General features: G+C 37.5%; 2 pseudogenes; both read right to left on the bottom strand.

The window, feature by feature from the left end:
- Nucleotides 1-248: 248 nt before the first annotated feature.
- LOC109677023 (olfactory receptor 5AP2-like) lies at nucleotides 249-1,188 on the bottom strand (annotated as a pseudogene).
- A 9,189-nt stretch (nucleotides 1,189-10,377) lies between these two features.
- On the bottom strand, nucleotides 10,378-11,312 carry LOC109677022 (olfactory receptor 5L1-like; annotated as a pseudogene).
- Nucleotides 11,313-24,643: the final 13,331 nt, after the last annotated feature.

The raw sequence follows: 24,643 nt of genomic DNA, 5'->3' as shown, positions 1-24,643 counted from the left end.
AGAATGTGAGATATAGGAAATTAGTGGAAGATAGCTTTCCTTAAATAAATATTAAAAATAGTTAAGAGATTGATGTATGTAATGTGAATGATGGTAGTTCTAGTTTTAATTCTGCTTTGATTTTGTGGTAGGTGCATAATCAACCACATATTTGGGGAGTGCCCATTTTAAATTGATTTTTCCAATAGTCAGAGCTAAAAATCCAAAAATAAACATTGTTGAAGTTGCTAGTATCATTTTCCCTAATACTAAGGAAGCAATTTTTGGCTAATCATTTTTCTAAAGGAATTTTTGACATCTTTGTTTCTTAGACTATAAATTAGGGGGTTTAGCATAGGTATAACCAGTGTGTAGAACACAGAGGTCACTTTGTCAATATATAGTGTATGATCTGTGCTGGGGCACAAGTAAATGAAAATCAGGGTACCATGATAAATTGTGACCACCATCAAGTGGGAAGCACAAGTGGAAAACCCTTTTCTTCTTTCCTCTGCAGAACCTGTTTTGAGGATGGCTGCTATATTACAGACATATGAGAGGAGAACTGTTAGAAGGCAGATAGCTTTCACCAGACTTGCAAAGACCACCAGAATGATGTCATGCATGTATCATCACAGGATAGAGAGAAGAGTGGGGAGATGTCACAAAAGAAATGGTTAATTTCTCTAGATATGAATGACAGTTGGAAAGTATTAGTTGTGTGAGTAATTGAGCTCATAGTTCCCCCCCAAAATGCTCCAAGAGCAAGTTGGTAACAAACACTCTTGACATAATTGCACTATAAAGCAGAGGGTTGCAGATTGCTATGTATCTGTCATAAGCCATGGCAGACAACAGGAAAGATTCTGTGTCAACCAATGAGCAGAAAAAATATAACTGTGCAGCACAGCCATCATGTGAAATGGCCTTCCTCTCAGAAATCAAGTTCACAAGTAATTTGGGGGCAATGACAGAAGAATAGCATGCATCGATGAAGGACAGAATGTAGAGAAAAAAGTACATTGGGGTGTGCAGTCGGGAACTGATTGTGATTAATAAAATCATCCCAAGGTTCCCCATGAGAGTAATGGAATAGATACAAAAAAACACACAAAAAAGAAGATTCTGAAGTCCTGGATGGTCACTAAATCCCAGCAGAAAGAACTCCTTCTTCACAGTGCCATTCTCCAACTTCATTATCCCCAGTGCTTCTGGGTTTCTGGAATTAGAGCAGAAAAAAGACACTGACAAAAGAAAAAGAGAACAAAAGCAGCAAGGTCAAAATAAATAGGATGGTGAGTATAAATACACTTGAGGATCCTGATATCAACAAGGCATGTCCTCAGTTAGTGCAATTTCATGAACATGTTTTCAATTTTCTTATATTGAATCAAGAATTTACTACATGTCTGGTTAAAGCTAATATTTGCCACATTAAATATCACTATTGTCAAATCAGTTTCAGAACTTTGTGTTGTTGTGGCAATATAGTCAGAGGAGAAACCAAGCAACACTTGGAGGAGAACTCAGATTTTAATTTTACGCTAGTGGGCCCAGACATATACCTGTGTCTGAGCCCTGAACAAAGGAATCACAGGATATTTAAAAGGCAGTGCAGGGTATCAGGTTACAAGGAATGTGCTCTCCCATAAAGTAGGGCTAGTAGTGGGTTAGAGACCTAAGGTTTAGATAAGAACAGCAGAGGAGTCCTGCTTTGGAAAGTTTATTTACAAGTGGAGACAAAGGAAGGCAGGAATGGGTGCTTATCTCTGCATGGTGCCTTTCATCTTGGTCCCAAACTTTTGCATGGCTCTAATGGGCAATTTCTCACAGCTCCTTCCAAGGTTACAGCTTTTAATTGACAGTTTACCATGTTTTACAACCCTGTTTCAAGGCTATGTTCCTCTTCATTTGAACCTGGGCAAATATTTTGCTTATTTCATTAACTCTGTCAACAAGCATCTTTGTCAACTCATCATGTAGAATGACTTCTTTTTTTTTTTTTTGCAAACTTTGAATAAAGTGTCTTATTTCTGTTATCTTGTTTATTTCTAAGGCATATTAAAATGCTGCTGTTCCATGTGAAGCCTTTTGGGTAAAGGAATAGAACGTCTACAGTTCTAACTTTGAAATACGTCTTTTGATCATTCCCTCTGAGAAAGCAAGGAAGTCCTTGGAGTTGTTTGAAGCCCACTTATAAAAACAGAGCAAAGAGTTTGCATTAGTTGCTTCAGTGACTGATTTCTAGGTCTGTTCCTCAGGAACAAGGAAACCTCAGGCAGGGCAATTGCTCAGCAACTTTCAGTTCCTTCACTTACAATATGAAAATGGTAGTAGTTCAATAAATTTCCTCCCACTGCCTCCGTATACTTGCCATCTTGTTCACACAGTGCTTTTGAGTGGCAATACAGCATTTCTGGGTAAATTAAGACATCTATTTTCTTATTAATCTGTATGGAGAATTTATTTTACATGCTTACTAATTTGTCACATTCAATCCAGGCATGAACTCTAAACATAGCCAGAAATTTTTCCATGCTCTCTGAGGTTTATAATTATTAAAATAATTGAAATAGGATGCCTATTTATTCTTTTAGCTTACTGTTGTTCGTCATTGTCCTTGGTCTATTTGCAACTCTGTTAGCTGTAAATAATCAGACACAATGTAATCACACTTATCCATGTGCATTTTGTCCAGTGTGCAGATAATTGATTTCCCCTCCTTTACCCATGTAAAACACATTTTTGTAGTTATTTGTAATATATTTATGATTTCCCTATCATTAAAATTGTGGGTAAAAAATTCCTTTTTGTAACAATTGCACAAGTTTCATCAACAAGTAAAGTAAAATCATTAAAACATTTTGCATTTATGAGAGTCACAATTTTAGGGTGGTGTGTGTGTGTTTGTGTATATAGACATATATACAGACATATGCTTATTCTTTTATAGTTCATAAGACATAGTCATTTCCCTCATGGAATATTGACAGTTATTTTAAGCCTTTACTATTCTATGTAAGACATTATTTTACAAGTGTCCTCTCACTTTGAGAATTCAGGTCACCACTGAATGCTCACTGTCAGTGTCCACCATGAAATCTACAGGTTGGCCTCCTACTGACATATGGACTATGGGTTCTTGGGGGCCGATGAGGAAAGAGCCCAGTCACCCCTAATCATTGGTCCACTCAATGCCTACAAGCTCCACAAAGTCCTCTTTTTCTTTTGTCTTTCTGTGCCTGGGCTGGAGCTGTGGGCAATCATTTCTCCAGTGTCCCTCTTGGGGACAGAAGGCACATTAATTCTTCTTTAGGGTGTCTGATGACCAGGGCCATGCTTGTGAGGAGCTTCCTTTGCCTCTTCCTCAGCCTTTACCCCTACTGTGCCCTCCCCATCCATTCAATGGTGCTGCCAGGAGATCTACCTTTTTCTTATTTTTCATTGTGCCTCCTTTTGGGTTTCCTGGTCTCGGGTGACAAACACCTTAGTTGCCACTTCCAAGAGCTGGGATGCATTCATGCCTGCAAATCCTTATTTTTGTAAATTTCACCTAATGTCCCTCTGGCCTTGCCAGACAAAGGTGGCATTGATCAATTGCTGATTTTCAGTGGCCTCAGGATTGTAGGGAGAATATAGATGCTATGTTTCACCTAGTCTCTCATAGAACTCCTGCTGGGCTCTCATAAGAATTCTGTAAGATCTCTAAGACTTTGTTCATGTTTATGGCCTTTCTTTCCCCTTCTCTTAGACCTGCCATAAAAGCTTCTATGTAGCTATGTAAATTGTCTCAGCTTTCTGCTTCATTTGGGTCCCCTATATGTTTGGCTTCTGGGGATAAGCTTGTACATCATTTGTCCCATTGGGGACATGAGCCTCAAGCCAATAAAGGGCTTGGGGACAATTCACCTCTGTTCCTTCATGCTGAGGAGCATTTGAAGCAATTGCCTACAGACCTACCAGGTTGGATTGTGAGTTTGGATGATGGACTAAATCAAGTCAGTCATGGTCTATGGCTTCTCGGTTTACAAGGTGGTATGGTTTTTACAGTTTAGGAGGTTCTTGTTGGTGAAGGGCTGAGAGATGAACAAGGACCCTCCTCCCTGCAGCCCATGGTTTGGATTATACCACATGGTCACTCTGATCTCCCTGAGGTGTATCTGGAATGCTACCTATGCTGTTGAGTGGGTTTTTGGGTGAGCTCCAGACTGTGTAGGTGGGCTGGTTGAAAATCCTGAAAAGGGAAGAGAAAAGGGGTTTCTTAAGTCCTCAAGTTCTGAGTCTGTTGTGGGATCTGCTGGAGGTGGGGTGGCCAAGGCACAAGTGGATAATTTGGGGCATATGGTGGTGGGAACAGGTAAGGCTTGGCCTGAAACACTGGAGGGAGGAGACTTTTCTTTCTTTTCCTTTCTTTTAAGAGTTCCAGGAATTGTTTCCCTTGCCATCATAATCTTATAGTTATCTTCAAAGCATTTCTTAAGCCAAGGAGGAAGATGATCTACCAATGTCTGCCATATGTCTATGTAGGGGAACTGGTCAGGATGACCTGGTGTCCCTGTCACTGCCTGATGAACCTTACAAATGGTTTCTCAATCTACAGATCCCTCAGAAGGCCATACAACTTTAAAGGACACCCAATCTATTTGACAGAATTTCCAAAGTTTCTGGGGTGTGAGCTCAACACCATAATAACCTGTGTACTCTCTCTTGAAGTTGTCAAGTATAGATTATAAAGGAGTCTATTTACTTTGACTCCCACTCATATTGAGACAAGGTACAAGAGGATCAGGGTGTTTGGAAATGAGGTATGAGGTCCTCACTTTCCAACACAAAGGGAAGACAGACAACTTTCACTCATCCATCCCTAACTGTTCTCCTTGTGGAGATATTTCAGACATCTTGTAGCTGTAGTGAGTGCATATAAATCCCGTCTGATGGCCCAAAGAGAGATTACTCTACACCAAATGAGAATGTCCCTGGCTTCTGGAAATGAACTCTGCACACCATGTAGTGACCAAAGTCACACTCTTTTCATGTTCTCAGATGCACATCATGCATTCATCCAACCCAACAATCCTAGTATAGAAGAAACCAACCAAAGCTTCCCCCTGAATAATCACATATACCAAAGAATCAGATTCAAGGTTACTGGTGCATACCAAGGGAGTGATCAAGCCCCTCTTCCATCCTCTCATAGATGGGCCTATTTTGATGGAACTGGGTTACCTGTTTCAGATGGGCTGTGCTCCAAATTTTCCTGGTTCCTACTTTCTCTACCAAGGTTCTATTGCTGTGTACAGACCTGAGGCCTCAGTCTCCAAGGGAGGCTTATCTAAATGTCTGGACTAAGCATCCAGTGGTGCCTTGGCTGGGTTGCATCCCTAGAAGTTAGGCAACTGCCCAATAGCCAGGGAGGCAAAAATATCAACTTTGGTCTCTCCCACTCCCTGTCAATGAATCAGAAATGTTGCGGGAAACAGTGAGGGAAACAAGTCACTGAGACCACTTTGCAGGAAGCAAGAAATTTATTATGCTAGGAGACTTCAGGGAGATAATTTTTCAAAGCCCTGAGCCTCAATTACAGAATTGCCACTCCCCACCCACTTATAGAATGTGGGTACAGTTACAGGAAACCTTGCAGGGCCAATTGAGGGCATGCAATATTGCAGAGCTAGCAGAAATCCACTTGCAGAGTCATGTGAGGAAACCAGTGTAAATTCCAGACATATTGTAAATCCCAGAAAAGTGGCCAAGATGGCTCCAACAATGTGACTTTGATGAACTCAATTTTAGTTCTAGAAGGTTGTTTTTTTTTTAATCTTTTGGGCTCTCTATATAAAAAATAATGAATTCTGTTTCTAAAGTCAATTTTACTTCAAATCTAGATTGCTACCTGATAGAAAAACTTTCTTTTTCTTCCCTTCTTCCTTCCCTTCTTTCCTTCCTTCCTCCCTCTCTCCTCACTTTTTCTTCCCTCTCTCCCATTTTTTCTCTTTTTGTCTTCCTATCTAAGCTTATCTATGTATCTGAAAGCATTGAGACTTGGTACCCTGCAGTTTTCTTCACCTTAGAGGTGAATCAGTCATTTTCTAACCATTAAACGACATGCTAATAACATGTGTGATAGTTTCAAATATTTCATTCTATTTCTACATTTTTTGCAAATTTATATTATGAATAGCTGTGATATTGGTACAAATCACTTTCTATGCTGCTACCTCTTAAATTGCAGCCAGATGCTCAATAACTGCTTCATAAAACACTTGGCTGTGGTGGCTCATGCCTTTAATCTCATCTCCTCAGAAGGCAGAAATTAGAGAACCATAGTTGCAGGCCAAACTGGGCAAAAGAAAAAAAGTTAGTTTGATCAGCTCTCAAAAAACTAGCCTGGCCTAGTGGCATGTGTCTGAAATCCCAGCTATGCAGTGGGTATATGTAGGAGGGTGGGGGTCTGAGGCAAAGCCAGGCCACAGAGCAAGACTATCTAAGAAAGAAAAGAACAAAAACTAAAGCTAAGGTGGTAGAGCAAGCATACACTTAGCAAGTGCAAGTCCTTGTATACAAATCCCAATACTGCTAAAAATGTAAATAGAAATAAAATTAAATTAAAAACTGAGCTAAATAAAGTTGAAACATGTTTTATTTTAACTGTTACTTAATAAATCATGCCATAGATTTTTTTCAATACTACAGTTTGAACTCAGGGCATAATACTTGTTACCCAATGCTTTACCACTTAAGCCATACCCCAGCCCTTTTCTTTTAGTTATTTTTCAGATAGGTTTTCACTTTTTCCTCAGAAATAGCCAAGGACTATGATCCACCTAATCTCTGCCTCCCTCATACTGAGATTATAGATCTGAACCACTGGGCTGGATCTCAACAATTTCTTTTAGTTAACTTCTTAGAGACTGATGAAGTGGATTTTGCTAATAATTGTATAGAATCCTGTTGAAAATATAGGGTCACTATGTTTGTTTTTACCAACAGATTAAAATAATATAATAAATAAATAAATAAATAAAATCAATAAATAAAATGAGCATTGATGATAAGGACTCAAGAGGATTTTGACACGTTGTATGAGTGATAACCAAAATATCAAGTAACACTGCATTGTAAAAACAAACTTTTATAGTCTTTAAAATGACAACATTTAAGAATTCTGATTCCTGTGTTATTCTAACAAGAATTTATCCATCCATGGATAATTTTGCTAATTAAAATTAGCAAAAATAAATAAAGCAAAAATTTAGTTCTTCCCTCCCTGCCTTCGTCCCTACCTCCATACATTCATTGTGTTTCCAATAATATTTTATAATTTCTCTTAGAACATTTCACAAAAATATGTCATAAAAGTTATTCATAAAAATAAGGATTGCTGTGATTATTCTTATAGATAAAATCATACAGGGATTTACTGTCATGGGAAATGAAAGTTCAATTTCTATACAATTTTTTAGTTGCAAAGTAACATAATCATCTGGTTAATAAATATGATTCTGGACAGCAAGTACAATTTGAATGTGACTTCAGGAACAAAGAAATGACAGGAAATCTTATGATCCATGTATTTCAGATTAATTCTGTTGGTCATAAAATAACTCTGGACACACCCCAAAACCCCAAATCTTTTGTTTCCCACTTAAATTTGTGATGTATTTTTTAGCCTTGAATGTACCAGTGGGAGGGGGCAGGATATGGGGATAGAGTGTGGGAGACTTAAAATAGTGCAAATATTGTCTATACCTGAATGTAAATTGAAAAATGAGACCTGTTGAAACTATTTCAGGAATGGGGGAGGAGGAAATAAAGGAGAATGATAGAGGAGGTGAATTAAACTATGATATATTTTAAGAACTTTTGTAAATGTCACAATGTACCCCCAGCACAACAATAATAAAAAGAAAATTATAACACACAAATAGGTGTTCTCAAAATAAAAAAAAAAGTAAAGGCATATGAGTTAAAAGTAAATAATACAAACATAAGTTATGCACTAAATTACAGGTACAAGACCTAACAAGAACACTTTAAAATCTGAAGTTACAGAATTACAAATACAAAAAACATAACACTATTTGCTAAAAGTATTCATGCCTGCATGGTTGTATGCCCAAATTATTGTCTTCATTGTGTCACTCCAGAATTTAAAATAATTTTTTAGTGCACTTAAACAATCTATATCTTCTTTTCCTAAGAATGAAATTTAAGGAGGAATGTTTCTTAGGACCCAAAATGAAGTTATCTTTTACCCAGTAAGGAAAGAAACAGAGAATTTGCTTTTTGAGAATGGATTGTTCATCATTTATTTCAAACAAGATGAATGCTGCTGTTTTACTACCTATCCACCATTGTTTTGGCAAATTAAAATACCAAATTAGTGAAAATGGGTACAGCTCAGTGGTAAAGTGTGTGACCATGAGTTTGATCTTTTGCATTGTTAGAACAGATAAATAAAAGTAAATAAAAACAACAGTGTGTCCTGGAAGCTGGTTTATTGTGAACACATCCAAAAATGTGGGAAATGTGATTTTATTTTATCATGTTTACATAACCATTGAAAATTATTTCCATGCATTGAAACCTAAATCTATTTTACATTTTCTGTTTTGCAAAAGAGACAGAATTTCTTTTCTCAACATTTTCTTACTTAATTTGGAATTTTATCTAGATTCAAAGTAAACAAATTTCATGAAGATTAATCCAAATAAAATCTTCTTTTTTATAATATCTTCTCATGTATTTCTCCCTCATGAGTAAACATGCTTATCGATGCCTTAAATTATTTGGATCAAGTCCTCTTTATTATTTCTCCACAAGTTTCACTTTAATACATTAATTTCATGTATTGTCAGGGGCCTCTAAGAAAGCAATTAGAATTAGAAACTCTTTTCTTCTACCCTTTTATTTATTCTGTAATAACTACTTAGGCCTTTGATATAGAAATAAAATACTCTTGAAAGAGATTTGAAAATCTTGTATAAGGTACAAAATTTAGCATAAAATTATAGGATAATATGGATTCATATTAAATTTATATATTCACTTTTTCCTGAAAGAAATTTAAAGAAAATTTTTGACATTTGACTATCTATGCTATTATTTTTATTCTAAAACATGTTTGCATGAATTATTATACCCCTATGATTGTATACATCTTATACTTAACAGTAAAGAATTATTGTACCATACTTCAATTAATAAGGATTTTTTTGTGAAAATAAAAATGTCATTAAGTACATATTGTTAAAGTTTAATCTTGATAAAATGCCATGAGTTTGGCAGGATTATCCAATGTTAAAATTTCAAGAAACTAAGCATGAAAGAAGTGAAATTACTTTCCAAATTAAAAAATCAGGGTCAAAACAATAAGTTTTGTTCTCACGAACTTGAAGCTTTTTCTTCTTTTCTAACATTTTATAGATTTAAGAATGGCAGCTACATTTAAAACAGTGAGTGCAATATTAAAACTGACTTCAATATTAATGGATCTGCAAAAGAAATGTACATCTGAAAGAAGACTGAATGAGTAGCTGTGGTTTGGGTACATATAAAACAAGTGAAAAGAGTATTTTATGAAGAACAAATATATAAGCAAAGATCATGAACAGAGGATAGAAATCAACTTACATGTGTCAGTAAATATTTAATCTTCAATGGAGATTAGTGGTAACATGATTATAAGAAGTTAAAGATAAAGTGAAAGAAGGTAAGAAAGGCAGATTCAGTCATTGATAATAATTGTTATTAAATGATTAATTATTATGAAGAGAGACAGAAAAAGAGACTTCAGAGAAAAGATAAAATGAATTATATATAAAAATTATTCTGTCTTTCTACATGAAATGTAATAGATTTCTGGATTCTTGGCAAATAATTATTATTATTGCGCATGTTTTTCAAAGGAGATGATATGTCACCTTCCAAAAAACACTTTACATTGCAAAATCTACCAAAATACTAAAGGAAACAATAAAAATAATCAAAAGTTGTACACAAATATGAATTTTTCTTTCTTTGCATGAACTGACAGCTGTTTTTTCATTGTAAAATACTATTAATTCAATGTGTAAAAGTATATAGAAAAATGTATGATTTTTGTAAATCCTTCATTAAAAATATGAAGGATTGAATATGTAAGTATCTGTATCTTAGTAGTGATATTATCCATATCAATTTAAAACACTAAAAATTTTAGAACAACATTTAAGTGAACTGTAAGTTTTGGAAACACACAATCCTTCTATTGTAGATTAAAGACACACTAAGATAAGTGAATAAGACTCAACCTCATCTTGTTATTTTACTGTTCTTCCATTCCCATCTTCAGGCAACTTATTCACCACTAGAACCATCTCCATGTTGAAACTAAAAATTTTGTTACTGAACTGTTGCTTAGGAAATTATACTGGATCCCACCACTTTTCTGAGAGCTTCATTTACATCTTTGTTTCTCAGGCTGTAGATCAGGGGGTTCAACATGGGAATCACTACTGTGTAGAATACCGTAGTCACTTTATCAATATCCAAACTATTGCCAGAACTATGCTGGCAATAAACAAAAAGGATTGTTCCATGGAAGACAGTGATGGCTGTGAGGTAGGAGGCACAGGTAGAAAATGTTCTGTGTCTTCCTTCTGCAGAGCGCATCCTCAGGATGGTGATAAGAATAAACAAGTAGGAGGTCAGGATGATCACAATGGTAAGAGCCTCATTGAAATTGACCACAATGAACACCAGCACCTCATTGATAGTGACATCAGAGCAAGCAAGACTTAGAAGAGGGGGTAGATCACAAAAGAAGTGCTTGATCACATTCAACTTGTAGGATGAAATCTCAAGGGCTAAACATAAATGAATCAGAGCACACAGAGATGCATAGAGGTAGCAGCCCAATACCAACACCACACAGAGCTTCTGGGACATAAAGACTATGTACAACAGAGGGTTACAGATGGCTACAAAGCGGTCATAGGCTATCACAGCCAGTAGGAAGACATCAGTGATTGCAAAAGTACAGAATAAATACAATTGCACCATACATCCTAAGAAAGAAATGGCTTTGTCTTTACTCACAATGTTAGCCAGCATTTTTGGCACAATGACTGTGGAGTAGCATAAATCCACAGAGGACAAATGACTGAGGAAAAGTACATGGGCTTGTGCAGTTGAGAGCTGAGCTGAATCAGTGCAGCCATGCCCAGGTTGGAGAAGACTGTGACTCCATAGACAAGAAGGAAGAACAGGAAGAGGAAGACTCTCAGCTCAGGGTCATCTGATAATCCCAAGAGAATGAATTTAGTCACAGTGGTACAGTTTACCTCCACCATTGCCACTACTAGTCAGGTGAGTGAAAAATAATGATTAGTTATGTATTTCTTCTGCTTAATCCAAGCAGTAAAACAGCTTTTGAGATTCTGTAAAATATACACTATTTTGTTTAACCTATCAGTAACATATCGGCAGCAAAACAATATACAATTTCTTCATTAGAAAGTGTAAAAAATTACTTTTAAAATTACTGCCTCATGAAGACCCTGTAGATACGAAATTATTGATAATGAAAGAGGAAAATAAAAAACAAACCATGAAGGCTGAGCATGTTGGAGCATAATTGCAATCCTAACTATGTGGGAGGTGTAAGTAAGAGAACAGAGATTGGAGACCAGTGTCAGAGTAATAGTGCAAGGCACCAGGCAAACAATTAAGGAACAAAAAGACTTTATCAACTTAAGAGTTTGGGGTCTGATATTAAGATCCTTGATCCATTTTGAGTTAATCTTGGTATAGGGTGATATACATGGATCTAGTTTCAGTTTTTTGCAGACTGCTAACCAGTTTTCCCAGCAGTTTTTGTTGAAGAGGCTGCTATTTCTCCATCGTTTATTTTTAGCTCCTTTGTCAAAGATAAGTTGGTTATAGTTGTGTGGCTTCATATCTGGGTCCTCTATTCTGTTCCACTGGTCTTCATGTCTGTTTTTGTGCCTGTACCATGCTGTTTTTATTGCTATTGCTTTGTAATATAGTTTGAAGTCAGGTATTGTGATACCTCCTGCATTGTTCTTTTAACTGAGTATTGCCTTGGCTATTCGTGGCCTCTTGTGTTTCCATATAAATTTAACAGTAGATTTTTCAATCTCTTTAATGAATGTCATTGGAATTTTGATGGGAATTGCAATAAACATGTAGATTACTTTTGGGAGTATTGACATTTTTACTATGTTGATTCTACCAATCCAATGCAAATTAAAACCACGCTAAGATTCCACCTCACCCCTGTTAGAATAGCCATCACCAGCAACACCACCACCAACAGGTGCTGGCGAGGATGCGGGGAAAAAGGAACCCTCTTACACTGTTGGTGGGAATGTAGACTAGTACAACCACTCTGGAAAAAAATTTAGAGGCTAATTAAAAAGTTGGACATCGATCTACCATTTGATCCAGCAATACCACTCTTGGGGATATACCCAAAAGACTGTGACACAGGTTACTCCAGAGGCACCTGCACATCCATGTTTACTGCACATCCATGTTTATTCCAGCAGCACAGAAACTAAGAGATAGCATAGATAAATGGGACCTCATAAAACTAAAAAGCTTCTGTTCATCAAAAGAAATGGTCTCTAGACTGAAGAGAACACCCACAGAGTGGGAGAAAATATTTGCCAACTATACATCAGACAAAGGACTGATAACCAGAATATACAGGGAACTTAAAAAACTAAATTTTCCCAAAACTAATGAACCAATAAAGAAATCAGCATGTGAACTAAACAGAACTTTCTCAAAAGAAGAAATTCAAATGGCCAGAAAACACATGAAAAAATGCTCACCATCTCTAGCAATAAAGGAAATGCAAATTAAAACCACGCTAAGATTCCACCTCACCCCTGTTAGAATAGCCATCATCAGCAACACCACCAACAACAGGTGTTGGCGAGGATGCGGGGAAAAAGGAACCCTCTTACACTGTTGGTGGGAATGTAGACTAGTACAACCACTCTGGAAAAAAATTTGGAGGCTACTTAAAAAGCTGGACATCGATCTACCATTTGATCCAGCAAAACCACTCTTGGGGATATACCCAAAAGACTGTTACTCCAGAGGCACCTGCACATCCATGTTTATTGCGGCACTATTCACAATAGCCAAGTTATGGAAACAGCCAAGATGCCCCAGCACTGATGAATGGATTAAGAAAATGTGGTATCTATACACAATGGAATTTTATGCAGCCATGAAGAAGAATGAAATGTTATCATTCGCTGGTAAATGGATGGAATTGGAGAACATCATTCTGAGTGAGGTTAGCCTGGCCCAAAAGACCAAAAATCATATGTTCTCCCTCATATGTGGACATTAGATCAAGGGCAAACACAACAAGGGGATTGGACTATGAGCACATGATAAAAGCGAGAGCACACAAGGGAGGGGTGAGGATAGGTAAGACACCTAAAAAATTAGCTAGCATTTGTTGCCCTTAACGCAGAGAAACTAAAGCAGATACCTTAAAGCAACTGAGGCCAATAGGAAAATGGGAACAGAAACTAGAGAAAAGGTTAGATCAAAAAGAATTAACCTAGAAGGTAACACACATGCAGAGGAAATCAATGTGAGTCAATGCCCTGTATAGCTATCCTTATCTCAACCAGCAAAAACCCTTGTTCCTTCCTATTATTGCTTATACTCTCTCTACAACAAAATTAGAAATAAGGGCAAAATAGTTTCTGCTGGGTATTGAGGGGTGGGAGAGGGAGGAGGTGGAGTGGGTGGTAAGGGAGGGGGTGGGGGCAGGGGGGAGAAATGAACCAACCTTGTATGCACATATGAATAATAAAAGAAAAATAAAAAAAAATTAAAAAAAAAACTGGTTGAGGTTTGGATCAAGTGTTAGCATATTGGCAAGCACAAGGCCTTCCGTTCAATTCCAGTACCACCAAGGGGAAAATAACTCAGAAACCACAATAATTTTTATTTATCAAATTAGTAACATAATTTAATTCATTATAATCATAATTATGAAGCCCTATAATGACTCATAAACATGGGACACTTACAAAAACTTTTCTGTAAAAGCAATAAGCCAACATTTATTCAAATAATATAAACTAGATGGATCTTAAATTAGGAAATCAGTGACATTAGAAAATTTTATTGCATTTAAAAACTTGTTGAAATACTATTCCAGTGATGCAAACTCTTGAGTGTACTGTAACAGAAAATAACATTCACAGTACAGACATTGTTAAACTATATTACATCATATATAGTATAGAAAATTACCATGATTTTGAAATTTTATTTTAGGAATACTTAATTTAGATAACCCTAGTAGACCTAATGCATACATGTTGGTATAATGAGTGTGTATTTGTAGAAGTGTAAACATAAACACACACATATAGATGATAGATATATAGAGAGAGAGATATGGAGATGATAGACAGATATGTCATAAACTTAATTTGGCTACAACCCTGAAACATAAATAATTCATCTACATTGAAAGGAAAAAACAAGAAAAGGAAAGAAAAGACAAAATTAAGATGTTTGCTTATAAAAGAGAAGAATATCCTATTTGGAATTTTTCTTTCCAGTGTTCTATGCTGATATTGTGAAAAAGTCCATGGTAAACCCAGTCAAATCCAAAATGACTGATATCCATTCCTGATCAGGGGAAGTTCACAGGTCCTGACACCATGGTCAACTTGCAGACATATTAATTTAACGTGCAAAATTAGGGAGGCAAATGGCACTAGTTAACTCATCTTTGGTCACAAATTATTAATTTCATGAAGAAAGTTTGTGTGGAAAAGTGTTGGAGGGGAAAGAGAGGAGAGAGACAGGAGAGAGAGAAAGAGAGACAGAGAGACAGAGAGGAGAGAGAGAGAGAAATCTACCATTTTGTTTATTCTGTATTTTTTAAAGATGTTTATTTTTCCTATGAAAGAGGAAATGTTTATGATTTTTCTTCAATTGTCTTTCAGTAAAAAGACAAACTATTTTTAATACTAAATACACAAAATAAGGGTTCTCACAGCATTCTGTAATTAGAAGATGGTTGACTTAAATATATTTTAATGTAAATTTTCCTCAGAAAATATATTTACTTCCATTTTCAAGAAATTGGTATCTAGTTTTGGTAAACAATCCTGAGTTACACACTGTTGCTCCTTAGAACTGAAGATGTTAGATGTGTTTAGTACACAGAGACTTTATACTGTAAAATAAGCTCCTTGGAAATTGGTCCCTTGTGTAAAACAATTACTAATCTGCAAATTATAACAAATAACTAAAAATTGAACTGAAAATCTATGTTTGAAAAGACTCAATCTCTGTGGACAATTTGTTATAAAAATACTCTAATTTGGTGTTATATTGCATAGCAGAATGCATATGTTAAAGGTGAATGTATTATATATTTCAAAATATCCAGAAGACATATTTTCAATGTTCTCACCAAAAAAAGTGATAAGTGCTTGATGTGGTGGATATGTGAATTATCCTGTTTTGTTCATTACACAAAGTACACAAGCTTCGAAACATCATCCACATCCTCAAAATAGATATAATTTTTTTGTGTCAATTGAAAATATCACAAGAAGACAACAATAGATTACATTAATTTGGGGATCTTTCTTAAAACCAAATCTACCTTATTCTAGATTCTGTATATAATCAAGGACTTCTACATACTGTTTTTGATTATATGACTCATAGCTCATTACCATTTTGAAATGACATGAATAGTTCTCATGGAATTTCCTTTTCTCATAATATTAAAAAGCCTTTTAGCTTCCAGCAGGATAGACTATCCAATGAATCTACTGGTCAGTCAACTCTGATAATAGTGCACACATACTGGGCATTTGTTATGCTAGAATATATCTAAATCTTCACATTTGTTAATTAACTTATTTAATATTCCTAACAATAAGACTAGAAACAGTTTTTGAGGCATTCTTGACTTTGTTTAGGGTACAAAATCACAAATGCCACTCAATATGATGTTGCAGCAAGATTTGGCTTGCCCACAAACAGCCTTCTCCCAAGTTCCCCTCACTTATGTGGTCACTTTTTCTTGACTCCTACCTCAGTGTAAATTGGGTCTACATGGATGTAAAATCATTATACAAGAGATACAATTATAGAGAATGGCAGAGTGAGGATGCACATAGGAGGCCCTCAGGTCCATGATTTAACTTCACATTTAATATAAAAGCCGTAGAACGTCGAACAATATGCTGTTTTGGGTAAGTCACTGATTACACTCGAAGGCTCTGTTCAGATGAAATTGACTGAACCTGAATACATGTCAATGATTCTGCAGAAGAGTGCAAGAAAATATATGGAAAATAATCAATTACCAGTTTGTCTAACTATAATACTTCATAATTATATTTCCCTATAATAGGATAACTTTCTACTATTCTATACTTTTGTTCCAACAGAGGACTGCATTGCTCATTTGTGATAGATACCAGAAATCCCACATTATTCAAGTAATTTCTAAAATTTTAAGATCAAGGAATGAATTTTTTAATTGCTTTCCAGTCTTTTCTATGTTACATTGAATAATGGGTAAAATGTAGACCCTAAAAAACTACTTGTTCAGTAAAAGAATGAAAAGAAAAACTAGACACATTACTGTTTTTATGCTCATTTTATAGATGAGGTAATGGAGACATGTCAGCTGTAATTTGAACAATGTTCAAAAAATTTGTAGGAAAAGCCAACATGCTGCTTCATGGCTTTTCCCACTTACGTGATTGTATGAAGAAAAGGAGAGACTCAGAGTCAGTGTCAGGACTGCATTTTCTCTAAAGTGTGTCCAATGCTGGACAGCACCAAATGGGACCATCCACCAATCTCTGGGTGATATAAATATTTTTCAATCTGGAATTAATAAATATTCATGTGTTTGACTTAATGTGTTCCTTGAAATGTGAATATTGAATCTGATGAACTACTGTGCTAAAGTCTTTGTGAAAACCTGTACAAGTTGTTACCATGACAAGTGATGCTGAGTCTCACTTTAGGTTATGAATTACCATCCTCTGCAAGGTTCAAAATATTCAATAAGAAGCACAATTTCATTATGTGTGTGTATTAATATATGTCAATAATTAATAGAAGATCATTATAAAAATCAGTCTTGCATAATTGTTCTGTAAAATGAAAATTTTTATTAAATTTATTTTTTGTTTTTACAAAATAGTATCAGCTTATTCTTCACTTAAAAAGATGGGATGCGTATTGTGGGATTACAACCTGAGCCAAGCAGCAAACTCAATTGTAACAATGAGCATTATGTTATGAATAATATATCTTAACTGATTTTCTACATAACAACAAGGAAGGAAAAGGCTCACCATAAATGATGCTGTGGATAGTACTCCATGTTTTGTGAAGTGATTTCGAAGATTACATTGTGAGCATTCATTTGGCACATATATATGAAAATAAAATAAAAACAAATAAATTTAAAATGTCATTTTTGCAAAGCTTATCATTTGTGTAATGATTTCAGAATTAGTAGGGTCTTGTAAATCTTTAAGAAAAACAATAAAACCATTTGGAAACATGAACAAAGTGCTCGAGCACATATTTCACAGAAACCAAATGAAAATATGATTGAAAATCAGATGTTTTCATCTTAACATGTCTTTATTTCTCTGATGTTTCCATTCACTACGATGTTTTCTGAAGCCAAATGTGATTAGAGAATTGTTTTTTTTTGGCTTCCTTGGTGAACTACTTCCTTTGACTATATCATTTTTTGTAGGAAAATACATGAAATAGAGAATATGTAGCCTTAGGATTCAGTTGATTATGCCCTTTTTCAAACTCTTTTTTTTTCAACTCTTCTAAAGCTATTTTATTTGTTTATTTATTTATGCAGAGTATTGCTGCATAACGCAAACTGACTTCAAACTCAAGATCTCCTTGCCTTAGGTTCTGTTGGCAATAATGGCTCCGATAGGTTATGGTTCTTTCTGTACCCTTAAGCTTCTGTTTTCCAGGGTCACAGTCCTGCCTCAAGTCTAGCTTGAATCTTCCTTCTGCCCCAACCTCCAATCAGCATGAACCATAAGATCCTAACCAATCAGATCATGCTGAGTCCCACTGAGGGGTATTTAAGCCCCTGCCCTTCCTGCCTCTCTCTCTTTCTTGGCTCTCTTGGCTCTCTCCCTCTCCCACCTGGCAATAAAGAATTTCTTGGCCAGATCACTCCTTTCCATGTGGTCACTTTTGGGGCATATATTTCCTTACATTTTGGTGCCATGACTCGGATGGGGGCTCCCCACTAATCCTGGTGGGACCCGAATTCCAGCTCACCCCACAAACACCCTGAGGACGTGACTGGCCAGGTCTCATCCTCCCGATTGCCCTCACTTGCATCCAACACCAGACATTCTTTGGTGAGTCCACATACCCTTCTGGGCTCCCTTTGCTGTCTCTCCCTCTGATGTCTCTGGGATCCGAGGATTTCCCCTATTTGGCTTTCTCTGGGTGGCTCAGACAGTAGAGGGATTCCCCTTCTCCACAGGGCCTGGATTTTACAGAGTCCAGGAACCTACAAAACCTAGTCCTAGGTAATCCAAGCCGCTGGCCTCTGGCCTGCAATCCACCTGAACTCAGTGATGACTGATTCTCATTTGCTTTGCATTTTCTCGGATATTTGTGCTGTGCGAGAATGATCCACAGTACATAATATCCTCCTCTCCCATTCCAGGACCGGGTCCCTCATAATGGGTGCCTCTACATCTTCTCTGCTGTCTGACTCCGCACTGAGATGCCTCCTCAATAATTTAGATACCTTGGGTTTGACCCCAGATATAAAACCAAAAATTTAATCTGCTTTTGCACTCAAATCTGGCCCACTTATGCTTTAGACAACCAAAGTCACTGGCCCCTTTTTGGGTCTTTAATCCCAACCTTTTATGGGACATATAACTACTGTGAGTGATCAGAATGATGGGGAAAGATTCCATTATGTCCAAGCCTTTTCATACCTCCATCTAAATCCAGCTCTCTGACTTCAAACCTTCCCTTTGTACTTTCTGTTCCCCTGCGCAGATTCTATCAGCCTGTAAACTAGTTTCTAAATCAGCCAATTCCTCTCCAAACCTCCTCCTTCCCCATGTAAACAGACTTCTTGCACTGTTTACCATACCTATCTCCTTCTATCTTCCTGAAAAACTTTCCCTGTCATGGAATTAAGCAAGCCAGTCCTTGCCAATTCTGGCCTCAGGGCAGTTCCAGCACTGGAGAGCTCATGCTCCCTTCCTGCAACTGGAGAATGGAGGTTCCATTTTGCTGAAAGCCTGCCAATACCAATCAATGGGAGCAACCTGGAGGCACAGGTGATGGCTAATCCCTTAAGTGTGTGTCATGCCTCAAGGCTCTGCCTTCCCCTCGCTTACCTAAGATATCAGTGCACCTTTTCTGCCTCCTCCATGGTCTCACCACGTGTCCTCTGTCTCTGTCTTCCTTCCCCTCCCTGGGCTTACAGGGACCCTGCCTCCCATGGAAAACCTGTAGCATGGTACTTTATGACTTAAGCTATTCCAACTAGTTTGCCAGGCCTCTCAGTCTAACATAACTTTAAATCAGCTGCTTTACAAAAGCACTTGCAAAAACCTGTAGCTGCCATGCTAATGCTGTAACTCCACCCCCACAAGGGGAGGAGGGAAAGCAAACAGGAGCACCTGTGCACAGAATGCCAGCTTCTGGACACAGCAAAAATGCCTGCCATAGCTAATAAAATCCATAGAGAGGACCCAGTACATCCTGGGCCACCAGCCACACATGGCAATGGCTGTGATCCAATGCCACTTCCCCTAGAATAAATGCACGCAGAATACACAGGAAGTGGGGAGGGGCGACAGGCCACAGGATCAGGCCTTGGCAGTCAGGGTCATTTGTCCCAGGTGTGTGTGTGGAGGGAGTGGCACATTGCACAAGTCCTGCTCCTAGCCCCATCTCACATCTCAGGGCATCAGACCCTTGTAAGTCAATTGTTAGCTCAAGGTTACAGTTACAGAAGTAACAAAATACACATTACTGTGGTCTCTAAATTTCTCATTTAGAATTTTCTATACCTTTGGCCTCAGCATAAATTTTTCCCTCCAAATATTAACACTAGTTGTCCCATATGGCACTGTTATTGGCCTAAAATGCCCTCTGAATGCTCTTCTCTAACTTTACAAATGATTTCTTTGTTAAAAAGGTAGCATTGTATTAAAGAGGCTGCCTGCTGCTAGCTAAAAGACAGGATCCTAACGTTTTGTTCTTTCTAGATGGGACCTGCATCTTCCAGTCTTCTGGCTGGTAGATGTTGGAAGCTTTGTACTGAGGCCTGGCCTCAGTATGCCTTGGGTGACCAAGAGAAGTAGCCTTCACAGGGTTCCTTAAATTACAATACCATACTCCAATTAGAACTTTTCTATAAAAATAAACTGAGGTCCCCTATACAAATTTCTACCTTCTAAGCCAAGAAAAACATACTTTAACCTAGACCAGATCCCTCATTCTTCAAGTGAGGAAACTGAGGCCCAGATTAGTTCAGAGACTTGCTTTCCAGAGTTTCAAGTGTCAATATAAAATAACAACTTTACTTTACAGCAACAACTTAAAAAGAAAAAAAATCCTCTTACCTTTCTACAGCATCTTAAGGATGCTATCAGAAAGCATACCACCATGGACCCAGAGTCACAGGTGAGAGAGGTTCTCCTCAAAGATAAATTTCTAACAGCCCCAGATACTCGTAAAAAACTCAGACTGTGGCTGAAGGGAAAAGTCACTGAACCAAGTAACACAGCTAGCCATGTCTGTATTTATGGCTTTGTCTGTATGTCCAGGACCTTACTAACAGGAGAGGAAAAGATAAGAGACACCATGGCCTCATTGTTGCTCTCAGAGAGGGTCCCACCCGACTGGGGTCTATATCCTGAACCTTCTACTGTGGTGGGCAGGAGGGGCACTTCTGCAGAGAGTGCTTAAAGGGGGACAGCCCAGGAGACAGCCCTGCCCCCAACCAGGACCCTGCCCTCTGCAAGTGTAACCACTGGAGGTCTAAGTGCCCCCATCACCAGATGGAAGGTGAGGTATCGCCTATGGATTGAGGGGTCCAAGCCTCCTGTCCACACTCCACTTCTTGGCATCAATGTTGAGGAGTCATAATGGCAGAAAAACAAAAGGTCATTTTCCTCCTATACAGTGGAGCCTGTTTCTCTGTTTTACCTTTTTCTCCTGGTCCCTGGTCCAATGACAAAAGTTATCATTTGGGGCAAATCTGGCCAGCCCCTAGAATGCTAGTTTACCTGGCCTCTGGCCTGCTCTTGGGGAGACCTCCACTTCTGTCACTCTTTCCTCATAGTACCTGAAACTCCAGTGTCCTTGCTGGGATGGGATTTACTATCTCAATTAAAAGCTCAAATTCTCCTCCCCCCAGGCATCTATCTCTGCTGCCCCCTCCTTGAGGAACAGAGATTCCACAGTGTGGACAGATGAGATGAGTGTAGGGTGAGCCAGGACAGCCCTCCCTATTCAAATAAAACTCAAAAATCTGTCACAGTTTCCACGCCTAAAACAATATCTCCTCAAGCCTGAGGGATGATGAAGCCTTATGCCTATTCCTAAAAACAATAAGGGCTACTAATTACTTGCTCCAGCCCCTATAATATAATAAGTTTAAAATTCTTATAAAAGTTAATTTTAAAATACGAGTTACAAAGTAAACAACTGGAAAGGATATAAATAGGTAATAAATGTATTTTTTGAGAAGTTAAAGGAAAAAGGAATGGTTTTTTGGATGAGAAGGGATTTTGGAAAGAAGGATTTGCCCTAAAGATTGTTTGAAATAGGAAGGATAAGGACAAAACATCAAAGGGTTTAGTATGTTGTATGAAGGTCTGAGTAAATTTGAAAAGTGTATAATAAAAGCTTTGGTGTGTGATAAAGTTAAAGTTGAATGTAATCTAAGCGTTGCCTAAAAGATTTTTAGGGTCATGTAAAACAAAATCAAATCCTCTATGTCTATGAAATAACAAAGTTATCTGAATATTGTTCTGCTCTGAGTAACATCTGCAAAAAACCATTGTAGAGAAAGATTTTATCAAAGAAATTATTTGTGTTTTATGCTGATCTTGTCAAGCTTTAAGTACTACTAAATCAGAGTCCATTTACATATTTGCTTATGTGTCTTAAATGATGACCTTGTAACAGTGTTATCTGAATATGGTACAAACATTTAAAAGTTTAAAAGTGTCAATTTATATAAAATAATGAGCTAAAACTCTCTTTTATCCAAGACTGTTATATTTAAATCCTGAGAGTCCCTGACTCCCACAGGTCATCTACCTAGATGTGGCCTTAAAGGGACAGACTCACTCCCTGAGTCATAAATGCATCAACCCAATCTTCTGCTTCCCAACCCTCATACCATAAGACAGCTTACAGTTTTCCTGGCAGTTATAGGATTTTGTAGAATTTAGATCCCTAGGTATGCAGTCCCTGAGCAGACACCTTTTTATGATTCTTGTAATATTTTTATTTGGGTCTTAGATAATGTATGGCCACCCATTTCTCTTAGAAAAACTTGCCTCCAACAGACTCTGCTCTCCAGAAACAATTAGAAAATGGATAAGGGAATTGGAGGACTCTTGAAATTGTCTAGGGAACATTTCACAGTGGTTCTCCTGGCCAATGACCATCCTAATGCCTATGTTCTTGCTCTCCTATTCTTAAGCTTCCTCCCTTGTATCATACTACATGTCTGCTATTGCTAATCAAAAATTTAACCAGTTGTACCTCCAGGGATACCAACCTCTCCAAAACATGAAGAGAGTTGGCTGACACCCACCATGCGGAGGTCGGAGGATTGGCTCGAGACTCTTTACAACCTATGGCTACAAGGAACCTTCATCAACTTCAGGGAAGAGGAAATCTTCATTTTTGGAGCCTGGGTGTATGCCATCATGAGGCTCACCACCCCAACATTGTTTGCCAACTAACCCTCCCTTCCTCTACTCCACGCCTTGCCAGCTTGAAGAAGCCAGAGCGAACACAATGCCCCCCTTCCTTAACAAACAAAAAAGGGAGGAATGTTGGCAATAATGGCACCAATAGGTTTCAGTTCTTACTGCACCTTTAAGTTTCTGTTTTCCAGGGTCACAGTCCTGCCTCAAGTCTACCTTGAATCTTCCTTCTGCCCCAACCTCCAATCAGCACGAACCATAAGATCTTAATGAATCAGATCATGCTGAGTCCTGCTGAGGGGTATTTAAGCCCCTGCCCTTCCTGCTTCTCTCTCTCTTGGCTCTCTTGGCTCTCTCCCTCTCCCACCCAGCAATAAAGAATCTCTTGGCCAGATCATTCCTCTCCACGTGGTCAATTTTTGGGCCTATGTTTCCTTACAGGTTTCAACTGTCATAGGTGCCAAATTTCCAGCTCCTTGCCAAACTCTGAACCAGCCCTTCTATTCCATCAGATGACCACGATCATCAGCCACTAAAAACTTAATATTGATATTCAAAATTTCTTTTGAAATATACAGCCTAGTAGTGTCTATTCTTAGTAGCTTTGAGTAACAGCCAAGTAAAATAAAAAGCTAAGAAACTGTGGGGAAGGTGTTAATTTTGCCATATGGTTTGGCAATAGGGAACTGTCCTTGTCTGGATCATAAATAATATTTACCACCTTTTGTCACATTCAGTTAGTTCAATGAGATGAAAACAGTGAGTTTTGGTGCTTTATTGTTTAGATAAAGAGAGATTTACAGCTCACACTTGATGATGAGGAAAGAGGTAAGACTTCTTTCTTGTGTGAAAAAGTGTTGGGTCTGCTCTCCTTTCCAAGTCCATTCTTCTATTCTTTGGATTGAGGTGCTAATGACAAGACTTGCAAATTTCATTTCAAAGGTCCTTTCTATCTGACTTCCTGCAAGATTCTAAGGAAAGAAGTAGTGAAGTAGTGGTCAGTACAGAAAGATGGGGAGTAAGCAGGAAGAATGAAGGACAGAATTCCTTCTTAATTTTTCAGTTACTTTTACAGTGAATGAACACTTGGTTCTTTCTGCCAGCTTCCCCTCTTATTGTCTTCAAAAGTAAGACAGCAGCTTGGCATGACACACTTTGGTGGTCAAATGCCCTATGAGGACATACCACAGAGATTTGAATTACACTGAGTCCTAACCCAGACTCAGGGGCCTAGACACACTGAGAGCTGTGTGTCTTTGTCAGAGATTTAAATGCAACTAACTGGAGTACTTTTTTGCTCTGAAGTTCTGGTAGCAATATATTTTCCACATTGTTCCCCTATATTAAAAGCTATTATGGGTGGTTCCTGCAGTTAATAATCCTTAAATTAACCCAGTATTCCCATTGTGCTCTTTCTAGTAACCAACAGTCCTTATGTTAAATCTAAGTGCACCTTGATTAATAGAATACTCATAAAAATAAAGAACAACATTGAGCTCATTACCAATGCTTACATGATTTGAAAGTACTCTAAATTCATTTATTATGACTTATATGCATACACTTAAAACATCCGTATTTATTCATTATGCCATTTAATAAAAAGAAAAATAAAGAGAATTTATCACATCTCCGAGATAGAAAAATGAATTAAAAGGCAAATAATCTCAGAAAGA

The sequence above is a fragment of the Castor canadensis genome, chromosome 1 (genome assembly GCF_047511655.1).
Source record: "Castor canadensis chromosome 1, mCasCan1.hap1v2, whole genome shotgun sequence".
NCBI classification, from domain to species: Eukaryota; Metazoa; Chordata; class Mammalia; order Rodentia; family Castoridae; genus Castor; species Castor canadensis.
The sequence above is the reverse complement of the archived record's forward strand: the minus strand, read 5'-3'. Positions and strand labels throughout refer to the sequence as shown.